Below are 14,229 nucleotides of genomic sequence, written 5' to 3'. Positions count from 1 at the left end.
ACGGGGCCATTCTATAAGGAGCAATAGAAATGGGTGTGGTACCTGGAATCAACTCAATACCAAACTTAATTTCTCTAACAGGAGGAAAACTTGGTAGTTCTTCCATAAACACATTGAGAAACTCACATACCACAGGCATTGATTCAATTTTCAATTCTAGATCTTTAGTGTTCAACACAAAAGCAAGATAAGCTTCATACCCTTTTCTCAAACATTTCTGAGTAGACATAACAGAAATCATGGCAAATGAACTATCTGACTCTTCTGTATTAACCCAAAGAATTTCACCATTTTCACATTTCAACTCAATGAATTTCTTTCCACAATTCACTATCACATCATGTGTAGTCAACCAATCCATACCGAGAATCACATCAACTTCATCAAACGGCAATAGCATGAGATTGGTCGGGAAACAGTGACCTCTAATCATCAAAGGGCAATGTCTACATACTTTATCTACTAATACATGCTTGCCTAATGGATTCGATACTTTAATCACAAATTCTGTAGATTCTATAGGCATACTCATACTAGGCATCAATTTCATGCAAACATATGAATGGATCGAACCCGGATCAATCAAAGAAATAACTCTAATATCATGGAGAGAAAATGTACCCGTAATCACATCGGGGTAGGATGCCTCTTCGCGACCACAGTTAGCATAGGTCCTCGCAGGTGCTCTAACATCTGGCCTTATTACTAAATCTCTAGATGCACCTCTATTACTTGCCCCAGCTCCCAGATTTCTCAGTGGTCTACCTTTAACAGGAGCGTTGCCTGATCTTACACTCGGTATTGCTTCTCTTTTAATCATCTCGGGACACTCCTGAATAAAATGGTCTAGTACACCACGTCGAAAACAACCTGTCTCAGTTGGTCGACACTGACCTGGGGGACATCGACCACATCGGGGACACTCTAGTCTATCAAGTTGAACCTACCAACACTTGCAATCGGAGTGGTCTGAGCTTTCAGACTCATAAATCTTTTGCTTCTCTTTCGGCTAGAATATCCAGTTGAAAAATTAGATCTAGTGGAGAACTCTCTAGTCCTCTTGGATGTAGACTGAAATGACTTGCTCATTTGTCTTTTCTTCATGTCTTGCGTCTCAATTTCAACTTTGCCCTTTCTTTTTTACAGCTCCTCTACCTTAAAGGCTCTCTCAACTAGGACAACAAATTCTTTTGACACCAACCGACAATCGAATATCGTCATTAAGCCCATCTTCAAATCTTTTACACATAATAGCCTCCGTAGACACACACTCTCGAGCATAATTGCTGAGTCTAACAAACTCGTGCTCATATTCAGTTACTGTCATATTGCCCTGTTTCAACTGTAGAAACTCTTTTCCTTTCTGGTCAACAAACCTCTGATTGATGTACTTTTTACGAAATTCCTCTTGAAAAAATCCCAAGTGACTCTCTCTTTCGGTACAACTGATACAAGTGACTTCCACCAATGGTAGTTTGAATCTCTAAGAAGTGATTCAACACATTTTATACATTTCTCCGGTGTGCAGGATAACTCATCAAAGACTATGATAGTATTGTCGAGCCAAAATTCTAACTTTTTTGTATCATTATCTTTTATAGCTCGAAACTCTTCATATCCTTGTTTTCTGATTTTATCAATTGGTGGCTTTTCTCTTATAATTGTACCTGTGACTGAGGGAGCTACATGGGTGGTCTGAGGATCATGAGGGGGTGGAGATCTAACAGCCGGATTCATACGAACGAACTCGGCAAACCATTCATTCATAGCTTGGAAGAAGGCTTCTCGAGCCCCTCCTCTCTGACTAACTGTAACGAGCCTTTCACTACTATCTGGTGGCACCGTCCCTTCTACGGGAGCAGACACATTATTCTCTACATCATCTGCACCCGCTTGTTTGGGATCCATAACTATAAAAGAAAACATTCTAAAATCGTCAGGAGTCGTCACACTATCAACATATAAGTATAGCATGTATAGCTAGACTCTTACTCATACTAAATATTCTGAGAACCGACTAAACCTTTGCTCTGATACCAATAAATGTAATTTTCTCTGATACCAATAAATATAACACCCCTTACCCAAGACCATCGCCGGAGTCGAGCACGAGGCGTTACCAGACTTAGCTTACTAATTTGGGGCATAAAAATTTGCTTTTAAAATTAATTTAGTTGCATTCATTCAATATGTCCCTAAAAAGGTCCTCGAGACCCTAAAACATGAAATTAAAACAGTTCGGGAACAAACCGGAATCAATAAAAAATTTTTGATCACTTAAACAAATCAAAACAATTTATTTCATCTTTCATAAATAAACTGTCCATCTGCGTCATAGTCACTAAATAAATCATAACTCGAGTTACGAAACTCAAAATTCAAATCCGTAAATTTTCTCTGAAACTAGACTCATATATCTTCTTACTAAATTTGTTTCAGAATTTTTTTAGTCTAGCCAATTAGTACAGTTTATTAGTTAAATTTTCACCTATTTTAGTGTTCGGCTGCTCTGACCTCTGTTCATTATGAATTAATTTTCTCATTGTACAGAATTCAAATAACCATTCTGTTTATTTATCTTAAAAGTAGACTCAATAAAAAATCTATACATATAAATTATAACTCCTCATTATTTTTTTACAATTTTTAGTTAATTTCTAAATTCAGAACATGGGATTCAGGAATCACTCTGACCCTCTCTCACCAAAATTTAAATATCTCATAAAATACAACTCCTTTATTTACTCTGTTTCTTTCATATGAGAATAGGCTCAATAAGCTTTAATTCTATATCTCATTCACTATCTAAATCTATTTGTACTATTTTTATAGATTTTTCAAATTCACATCATTACTCCTGTCTGATACTGTTTTAAAGCTAATTTCACCTTTTTCATGATTTCCATGGAATAACTAGCATTTAGGCATACATAACACCAAGCATGTCCTTGATTAGCCATTCCAATAGCTAATCATTATCAAGCATTTACATACCATTCATTAGCTATATCATAAGATCATACACACAAAATGGCTACGATGCTATACATGTCATACTCAAAATGAAACGTCTAGCTATACCAAAATAATCCTTATGATAATGTGCCCAGACCTTCGACGTACTTTACGATCCCCGAGTTAGCTTGACAAAACTATAAAAAGAAGGAAAATAAAGCGGGAAAGCATTAAGCTTAGTAAGTTTGCATGCAAATAAATAACAACATTCATAAGAATTATCTTACTACTTGTCATGATACTACTTAATGCAACTTCATTAATAGTCATAGACATATTTTAAACTTCTTCACTTACTCACTTACTTAAATACTTACTTACTTAATCAAATTTATTAATACATTTTACTTACCTTTTTCCTTATCAAGCATACATGAACATTATATACTTACCTTTTCTATTTGATAAAACTTAATTTATACATATTTTTATCCTATGCTTAACACATTTATGGATGATTTCTTTTTAGATTTGGTGAATTCGATGCTCCTAATTCTTTAATTTCATGTTTTATACTTACGCGAGCACCAAAGAGTAAAAATAGTGAGAAACGGGCTGAAAACGGAGAAAATGGACCCACATGGGATATCAACACGGCCTAGACTGTAACACCCCATTACCCGTTACCGTCGCCGGAACAGGATACAAGGTATTACCAGAACATAACACATACCATTAAACATAACCGAGATATAAATATGTCATCCAATTTGATAGTGCATCGTATAATATATGTCTTGAACAATATTAGCCAACTTTAATGGCTTGTACAAAGTAGCTGGTCGAGTACTTTAACTAATATTTTAAACCTAGACAAATATGACACGTAACAAAATAATTAAGCCTACTATACATGCCATAATTCAAAACGTTTAGTTCAAATACCCTAAAGTATGATAGTGCGGGTAGATCTTCACGATCCTTAACTCCTGAGCAAGCCGAAGGACACTATAAGACAAAAGAGAGAAACAAAGTAAGCTTATAGCTTAGTAAGTAAGTATGTAAATACTAGTTAAAGAATCTAAAATGTTTCCACAACAATTCAAGTATATCTACTTTAACTTCACTATTCATTCCACTTTGATTAAGCTGTCTCTGCTGCGTCATATTCACTAAATAAATCATAACTCGAGTTACAAAACTCGAAATTAAAATCCGTAAAATTTCCCTGAATCTAGACTCATAAAGTTTTTTCTAATTTTTTCTATAATTTTGGTTCAGCCGATTAGTACAGTTTATTAGTTAAAGTTTCCCTGTTACACAGCTCGACTGATCTGACCTCTGTTCACTACGAATTGAATTTCTCTCAGTACACAATTCAAACAACCCTGAAGTCTGTTTCATTTAAAACTAGTCTCAATAAGGAATTTAGGCATGTAAACTATATTTCTTAATTTGCTTTGTACAATTTTTAATGATTTTTTCAAAGTTGGAACAGGGATCACGTATTCATCCTGAGCAAGTCACATACAATTGTAAATATCTCAAAATATAGAAATCCTTTGCTTGCTCTGTTTCTTTTATATGAAAGTAGACTCATTAAACTTTAATTTCACATCTCATTCAACCTCTAATTATATTCCTCCTATTTTTGGTGATTTTTCAAAATCACGTCACTGCTACCATCTAAAAACAGTTTTAATGCTAATTTCACTCTTTCACACATTCTTTATGCTAACCTCATTTTATCTTATATATGTATATACCACAAATCATTTTCACCACATTTCATTCACCATAAGTGTAGGTCCAAACCACAATATCACCACAAAACCATCCCGTTGAACAATTCGGATCAATCCTCGATATTTAATGGTTTCAAAGACACACCCCACCATCATACTTCGTTTAGTTCGGCTCTCTTGTACACATGGTGAACACTTAGTACCACTCATGCGACCTAACCAATTTGTCTCGTAGCTCTCTTGTCTACATGGTGTCCTTCACTTGGAATCACGCATGCGACCTAGCTACATTTATCTTTCACGTAGCTCTCTTGTCTACATGGGATACATCTCGTATCACACATGTGACCTAGCTACTACTGAGGTGTCTCGTAGCTTTCTTGTACACATGATGTGCACTCGGCATCATACATGTGACCTAGCTACGCTCCTCTATTTCATTCGATCCTCCGAATGTTCAACCGGGATCTCTCTCTCTGTATTTATTTCCATTATTCCAATAGTCGATTTATATTTTAACATCAGCTAGTATATTTATATAATAGGCTGAAATATAAGAATGTACATGAAATTATTGTAATATTTACATACAAACTTACCTTGGTGCAAAATGTGGAAATTTTGCAATTTAGTCCAAAACTTTTTCCTTCCCCCGTTCGAGATCAATTCCGCGTCTTTCTTGATCTATAATAACACATTTAGCTCATTTAATACTCATGCTATTGATTTCAATCCAAAAATCACATCATGGAAAAATTACATTTTTGCCCCCTAACTTTTACAAAATTACAATTTTGCCCCTAGGCTCGGAAATTTAATTTCAGCCCTTATTCTTATATTTTATGATATGCTGAACATTTTTCTCTTCTACAACAACATCAAATTCTCACTCTATCATATAGTTATGAACAATAGGTATTTTTACCGATTATCTTTGTTTTACTCGTTTTCACTTAAAACCGAGTAGCACAAGTTATTTAACATAATTTAAAACCTCATATTCTATCATAAAACATCAAAATACACAAATTTCACCTATGGGTATTTTTCCAAATATGAACCCTAGGTTAAATTATTACTAGCATAAGCTTAATCGAGCTTACGGATTCCAAAACGTAAAGAACATTAAAAACGGGGCTTAGAATCACTTACTATGGAGCTTGAAAATTGAAGAAACCCTAGCTATGGAGAGAGGGAGAATTCGGCAGCAACTAAGGAGGATGATGATCAATTTTGTGTTATTTTTCCCATTTTATTTCATTTAATATCCAAATGACCAAAATGCCCTACTTACTAAACTTTCAAAAATTCCTTCCATGTCCTAATTTTGTCCATGAACTTAAAATTGGTCAAATTGCTATTTAAGACCTCCTAATTAATATTCCAAAACAATTTCATACTAAAAACTTCCGGATGCAAATTTTGCAACTTATTCGATTTAGTCCCTACTTTCAATTTAAGCACTTTAGGCATAGAATTTCATTACGAAATTTTCACACAATCATGCAATCATATCATAAACCCCAAAATAATTATAAAACAATTATTTCTATCTCGGATTTGTGGTCACGAAACCACTATTCGATTAGGCCCTAATTCGGGTTGTCACAATTCTCCCCCTTTTGAGATTTTCGTCCCGAAAATCTTACCGATAAAGAGGTTTGGGTCTTGTTTCCTCATAGCTTCCTCGGGTTCCCACGTAGCCTCTTCTATCCCATGTCGTGCCACAATACTTTCACTAAAGCTATACTTTTATTTCTTAACTGTTTAACCTCTCGAGCCAAAATCTTTATTGGTTCCTCCTCATAGGTCATATCCGATCGAATCTCAATTTCTGTTTAGGAAATCACATGTGAAGGATCAGAACGATAACGTCGCAACATTGATACATGAAACACGTTATGAATTCTTTCTAACTCTGCCGGTAAGGCCAACCGATATGCCACTGGTCCAATTCTCTCAGTAATCTCGTACGGCCCAATAAAACTCGGACTCAACTTGCCTTTTCGACTAAATCTCAGAATCTTTTTCCATGGTGACACCTTCAAGAACACTTTATCACCCACGAAATTCAATCTCTTTTCTTTTAAATCGCATATGACTTTTGTCGATCCAAGCGACTTTCAAGCAATCTGAATTACTTTTATTTTCTCTTCGGTTTCTTTAACTAGATCAACTCCATGAATCTGTTTCTCACTAAGCTCGGTCCAATATAAAGGAGTCCGACACTTACGACCATACAAGGCTTCATACGGTGCCATTTGTATACTTGATTGATAACTGTTATTGTAGGCAAACTCAATAAAAGATAGATATTTCTCCCAACTACCTCCAAATTCTAAAACACAACATCTAAGCATATCTTGAGTACGGATTACTCTTTCCGTTTGACCATCTGCTTGTGGATGAAATGCGGTACTAAAGTTCAATTTTGTACCCAAAGCTTCTTGTAACTTTTTCCAAAATCTCGAGGTAAATCTTGGATCTCTATCTGATATTATAGACATAGGTACTCCGTGCAACTTCACAATTTCAGCAATATATAATTCGCTAATTTATCAAGTGAGTAATCGGTATGTCTTGGTATAAAGTGGGCTGACTTTGTTAATCTATCAACCACTACCCAAACAAACATCCTTCTTTTTAGGAGTTAAAGGCAAACCGGTTACAAAATCCATGGTAATCTTGTCCCATTTCCACTCGGGCACCATTACCGGTTGAAGTAATCCACGAAGGCACTTGATGTTCAACTTTTACTTGTTGATGATCAAACACTTGGTTACAAATTCGAAATGTCCCTTTTCATACCGCCACCAATCTGACTTCTTTAAATCATTATACATTTTTGTGCTACCGGGATGAACCGATAAACACCATTGTGCGCCTCATGTAATATTTTTCGAATCAATTTATCGTTTTTCGGCACACATATCCTGTCTCGAAACATCAAGCAGTCATCCGGTCCAACTCGAAAATCGAGTCGTAACTTTGATTCGCATTGAGTTCTCTTGATCCGCAACTCACTATCATTCTTTTGAGCATCACAAATCAACTAGAGAAATAACGGTTTAGCTCTCATCTCGCTAAGATTGACCCATCATCGAGACAATACTAACCCGTGTTCATGGCTCTCAAAGTAAAAAGAAATTTTACGCTCAAGGCGTCAAGAACTACATTTGCCTTTCCGGATGATAATCAATCACTAGATCATAATCCTTTAATAATTCAAGCCATCTTACGTCGCAGTTCAGATCCTTTTGATTCATCAAGTACTTCAAACTTTTGTGATCGGTAAAAATTCGGCATTTTCACCGTACAAATAATGTCGCCAAATCTTCAAGGCAAAAACAACAATGCCGGTTCCAAATCATGTGTAGGATAGTTCTTCTCATGCGGTTTTAAGCTGTCTCAAGCATAAGCTACCACTTTACCCTCTTGCATCAACACACATCCAAGGCCTATCAATGATGCATCACTATAAATTACGAACTCCTTTCCGACTCGGTTTGTACTAAAATTGGTGCTTCATCAATCGTGCTTTCAACTTTTCAAAACTTTGTTGACATTTATCAGTCCATTCAAACTTAACATTCTTTTGCAACAACTTAGTCATAGGAGAGGCAATCATCGAAAATCCTTCAACAAAGCGTCTATAATACCGGCTAAGCCTAAAAGGCTTCTAACCTCGGATACATTCTTGGGCGGTTTCCAATCAACGATCGCAGAAATCTTACTTGGATCCACCGAATACCATCACCGAGACTATATGCCCCAAAATCCGACTTCACGAAGCCGAACTCACTTTTACTAAACTTGGCAAGCAGTTTCTTTTCTCTCAAGATCGCAATATAGTTCTCAAGTGTTCGGCATGTTCGGACTCATCTCGAGAATAAATTAAAATGTCATCTATAAACACTACTACAAACTTATCCAAATATGGTAGGAAGATCCGATTCATTAAGTCCATAAATATAGCTGGAGCATTTGTTAAGCCAAAAGGCATCACAAGAAACTCATAATGTCCATACCTTGTCCTAAAGGCGGTTTTCGCACATCGACTCCTTAACTCTCAATTGGTAGTAACCGGACCTCAAATCAATCTTTGAAAACACTGTGGCCCCCTTTAAGCGATCGAATAAATTATCAATCCTCGGCAATGGGTACTTGTTCTTTATAGTCACCTTATTGTCGACGGTAATCAATGCAAAGTCTCATTGAACCATCCTTCTTCTTCTGAATAATACAGAGCACCCGGGAGAGAAACTCGGTCTCACAAATCCCTTGTCTGTTAACTCCCTGGCGAGCCTTCAATTCTTTTAATTCAGTTGGAGCCATTCTATATGGAGCAATCGAGATCGGTGCGATGCCGGCAACAAATCAATGGCAAAATCTATCTCTCGTTCGGAGGCAACCCGGGCAATTCCTCCGAAATACATCCGAAACTCACAGACTATCGATCTGATTCAAATTTCAGTTGAGGCAACTCAATATTCATTACATAAGCGGATAAGCTTCACACCCTTTTCTCATGTATTTACGTGCGAGACATGTGCGAAATCACCATAGGCAATTTATTTGATTCATCTGTTTCAACCCACGAATTTCTCCATTTTCACATTTCAACTCTAGTGTCTTTTGTTTACAATCTACCTTAGCATCATACAATGTTAACCGGTCCATTCCCAAGATAATGTCAAACTCACCAAATGGTAATGACATCAAGTTGGCGGAAAAGCAGTGACCTTGAATCATTAATGGGCAATTCTTGCAAACCTTGTCAACTAGCACATATTGGCCTAAGGGGTTCGACACTTTAATCGTAAACTCATAAATTCAGCGAGCAACTTTTTATTGGATACTAAATTCATGCAAATATAGGAATGAGTGGACCGGGATCAATCAATGCAATAACAATAGTATCATAGAGAAAATGTACCAAGAATGACATCGGAGATGATGCATCTTCTCGACACGTATAGCATAAGCTCTAGCGGTGCTCTAGCTTCGATCTTGCCGTTAAATCTTTCATCACAGTTTTACTACTAGTCCCACCTCCAGTATTTCTCGGTGGTCTACCTCTACTAGCGGTGGTATTCATCTAGCACTCTGAAATCTTTCTTCTTTAACTTTCTCCGGACAATCTCTAATAAAATGCTCATGAGAACACTTTTGAAACAAGCTCGCTCGGTCCCCAACACTCACCATAATGTTGCTCGCCACATTCTCGACACTCGGGCTTTCTAGGTCGCACATTACCCACACTTGCCACCAAGTAGCTTGAGCTTTAGACCCGAATATGCTCTATCACGATCTCGTGTGAATCCCCAATTGAAACTGTCATTCGAGGGTTTGTCTCTTTGGACCTCTTTGGTTGAGATTGAAATGGCTTGCTTATCTGTCTTTTTCGACATCTCGGGCCTCAATAGCGACTTTTCTTCTTTCTTTGTTCAATTCTTGACTTTAAGAGCTCGATCAACCAATACTACAAATTCTTTCAACTCCAAAATTCCTACAAGCACTTTAATGTCCTCATTCAGCCCATCTTCAAATCTTCTACACATAATGGCCTCGGTGGACACACATTCTGGGCATACTTGCTGAGTCTTACAAATTCGCGTTCATACTCGCTGAGACATTTTCCCTGCTTCAATTCAAGGAACTCTTTCCGTTTTGATCAATAAATCGCTGACTTATGTATTTCTTTCTAAATTCTTCTGGAAGAAATCCCAAGTAACTTTTCTTTTGGCACCACTGCAACCAAAGTCTTCCACCGGTGGTAAGTCGAATCTCTCAAAAGTGATCTGACACTTTAAGCATTCCTCGGTGTACATGAGAGCTCATCAAATACACGGGTAGAATTTTCAAGCCGAATTCCGCTTTCTCGGGATCATCATCGACCTTTGCTCTAAACTCTTCGTCCCCTTGTTTTCGAATCTTGTCAACCGGAGGCTTATTCATTCTTACCAAATCTATACCTTGAGCAGCTAAAGGAATCGTCTGAGGTATAGGAGGGGGTGGAGGAGGTTGAGCATTTGGATTTGCTCGAATAAATTCAGTATACCAATTGTTCATCATTTGGAGAAAGGCATCCCAAGCCTCATCTCCTTGTCTCAATGTCTCAGGTCCACTTTCCACAGGCGCGGTCCCTTGTGTGGGAGCCAGCGCATTACTAGCAGCATCATCAGCCGCAGTTCCTTCAGGATCCATTACTATATTAAAACAAAACACAGTTTAGAATAATCAGGAGTCACCACACTATCACAATATTTTTATGGCATGTATAGCTAGACTTTTACACACACTTTATTAGTCCGAGAACCGACTAAACCATAGCTCTGATACCACTAAATGTAACACCCCATTACCCGTTACTGTCGCCGAAACAGGATACAAGGTATTACCAGAACATAACACATACCATTAAACATAACCGAGATATAAATATGTCATCCAATTTGATAGTGCATCGTATAATATATGTCTTGAACAATATTAGCCAACTTTAATGGCTTGTACAAAGTAGCTGGTCGAGTACTATAACTAATATTTTAAACCTAGACAAATATGACACGTAACAAAATAATTAAGCCTACTATACATGCCATAATTCAAAACGTTTAGTTCAAATACCCTAAAGTATGATAGTGCGGGTAGATCTTCACGATCCTTAACTCCTGAGCAAGCCGAAGGACACTATAAGACAAAAGAGAGAAACAAAGTAAGCTTATAGCTTAGTAAGTAAGTATGTAAATACTAATTAAAGAATCTAAAATGTTTACACAACAATTCAAGTATATCTACTTTAACTTCACTATTCATTCCACTTTGATTAAGCTGTCTCTGCTGTGTCATATTCACTAAATAAATCATAACTCGAGTTACAAAACTCGAAATTCAAATCCGTAAAATTTCCCTGAATCTAGACTCATAAATATTTTTGCTAATTTGTTTCTATAATTTTTGATTCTGCCGATTAGTACAGTTTATTAGTTAAATTTTCCCCTGTTACACAGCTCGACTGATCTGACCTCTGTTCACTACGAATTGAATTTCTCTCAGTACACAATTCAAACAACCCTGAAGTCTGTTTCATTTAAAACTAGTCTCAGTAAGGAATTTAGGCATGTAAACTATATTTCTTAATTTGCTTTGTACAATTTTTAATGATTTTTAAAAGTTGGAACAGGGGATCACGTATTCATCCTGAGCAAGTCAAATACAATTGTAAATATCTCAAAATATAGAAATCCTTTGCTTGCTCTGTTTCTTTTATATGAAAGTAGACTCATTAAACTTTAATTTCACATCTCATTCAACCTCTAATTATATTCTTCCTATTTTTGGTGATTTTTCAAAATCACGTCACTGCTACTATCTAAAAACAGTTTTAATGCTAATTTCACTCTTTCACACATTCTTTATGCTAACCTCATTTTATCTTATATATGTATATACCACAAATCGTTTTCACCACATATTCACCATAAGTGTAGGTCCAAACCACAATATCACCACAAAACCATCCCGTTGAACAATTCGGATCAATCCTCGATATTTAATGGTTTCAGCACACAGCCCCACCATCATACTTCGTTTAGTTCGGCTCTCTTGTACACATGGTGAACACTTAGTACCACTCATGCGACCTAACCAATTTGTCTCGTAGCTCTCTTGTCTACATGGTGTCCTTCACTTGGAATCACGCATGCGACCTAGCTACATTTATCTTTCACGTAGCTCTCTTGTCTACATGGGATACATCTCGTATCACACATGTGACCTAGCTACTACAGGTGTCTCGTAGCTTTCTTGTACACATGATGTGCACTCGGCATCATACATGGGACCTAGCTACGCTCCTCTATTTCATTCGATCCTCAGAATGTTCAACCGGGATCTCTCTCTCTGTATTTATTTCCATTCTTCCAATAGTCGATTTATATTTTAACATCAGCTAGTATATTTATATAATAGGCTGAAATATAAGAATGTACATGAAATTATTGTAATATTTACATACAAACTTACCTTGGTGCAAAATGTGGAAATTTTGCAATTTAGTCCAAAACTTTTTCCTTCCCCCGTTCGAGATCAATTCCGCGTCTTTCTTGATCTATAATAACACATTTAGCTCATTTAATACTCATACTATTTATTTCAATCCAAAAATCACATCATGGAAAAATTACATTTTTGCCCCCTAACTTTTACAAAATTACAATTTTGCCCCTAGGCTCGGAAATTTAATTTCAGCCCTTATTCTTATATTTTATGATATGCTGAACATTTTTCTCTTCTACAACAACATCAAATTCTCACTCTATCATATAGTTATGAACAATAGGTATTTTTACCGATTATCTTGCTTTTACTCGTTTTCACTTAAAACCGAGTAGCACAAGTTATTTAAATAATTTAAAACCTCATATTCTATCATAAAACATCAAAATACACAAATTTCACCTATGGGTATTTTTCCAAATATGAACCCTAGGTTAAATTATTACTAGCATAAGCTTAATCGAGCTTCCGGGATTCCAAAAACGTAAAGAACATTAAAAACGGGGCTTAGAATCACTTACTATGGAGCTTGAAAATTGAAGAAACCCTAGCTATGGAGAGAGGGAGAATTCGGCAGCAACTAAGGAGGATGATGATCAATTTTGTGTTATTTTTCCCATTTTATTTCATTTAATATCCAAATGACCAAAATGCCCCTACTTACTAAACTTTCAAAAATTCCTTCCATGTCCTAATTTTGTCCATGAACTTAAAATTGGTCAAACTGCTATTTAAGACCTCCTAATTAATATTCCAAAACAATTTCATACTAAAAACTTCCAGGATGCAAATTTTGCAACTTATTCGATTTAGTCCCTACTTTCAATTTAAGCACTTTAGGCATAGAATTTCATTACGAAATTTTCACACAATCATGCAATCATATCATAAACCCCAAAATAATTATAAAACAATTATTTCTATCTCAGATTTGTGGTCACGAAACCACTATTCCGATTAGGCCCTAATTCGGGTTGTCACATGGACTTCCTCACACGGGCGTGTCTCTTTAGCAGGATAGAAGCATGACTTACACGGGTAGACTACATGCCGTGCCTATTCAACAGCCTTGACCACGGGCTAGAGTAATCGCATACGGGCGTGTCCCTACCGAGCCCAAGTATAACCCTATTCGAAAAAGGCCAATTTTGAGGGCTCTTAAGCATTCTAAAGCCTATTTAAACACCTGATGAGGCACTTAGGAGGGGAGACACAGAGTTGGAGGCAAGGAATTACTCAAAGGAAGCCGATTGGTCTATCTCAGAAGCCAGATTCATCATCAAGACTGAAAATCTCCCTTCAATTTCCATTCAGGGGTTTTGGGTTTTCTTTATGTTTTGTATTCATTATTCTTCTGAGATGTTTTCTTCTATAATTATGAACTAAACCCCCTAAATACCTAAGGGGAATGAAACCAAGGACGAATCTTGTTATTATTATCTGAATTGTATGATAAATATTTGACTTG

The 14,229-nt window shown here is 36.5% G+C and overlaps 2 long non-coding RNA genes across 2 annotated transcripts; both read right to left on the bottom strand.

The window, feature by feature from the left end:
• Window positions 1–3,690: 3,690 nt before the first annotated feature.
• On the bottom strand, window positions 3,691–5,389 carry LOC128280371 (uncharacterized). The gene is made up of 2 exons (XR_008270550.1): window positions 5,300–5,389; window positions 3,691–3,963 (listed from the first exon to the last, which is right to left on the bottom strand). It is a non-coding gene; the product is annotated as an uncharacterized LOC128280371 (long non-coding RNA).
• A 5,747-nt stretch (window positions 5,390–11,136) lies between these two features.
• Window positions 11,137–12,818, bottom strand: LOC128282522 (uncharacterized). Its single transcript, XR_008272835.1, has 2 exons — window positions 12,729–12,818; window positions 11,137–11,393 (listed from the first exon to the last, which is right to left on the bottom strand). It is a non-coding gene; the product is annotated as an uncharacterized LOC128282522 (long non-coding RNA).
• Window positions 12,819–14,229: the final 1,411 nt, after the last annotated feature.

Source organism: Gossypium arboreum, chromosome 1, assembly GCF_025698485.1.
Source record: "Gossypium arboreum isolate Shixiya-1 chromosome 1, ASM2569848v2, whole genome shotgun sequence".
Classification (NCBI taxonomy): domain Eukaryota; kingdom Viridiplantae; phylum Streptophyta; class Magnoliopsida; order Malvales; family Malvaceae; genus Gossypium; species Gossypium arboreum.
The sequence above is the reverse complement of the archived record's forward strand: the minus strand, read 5'-3'. Positions and strand labels throughout refer to the sequence as shown.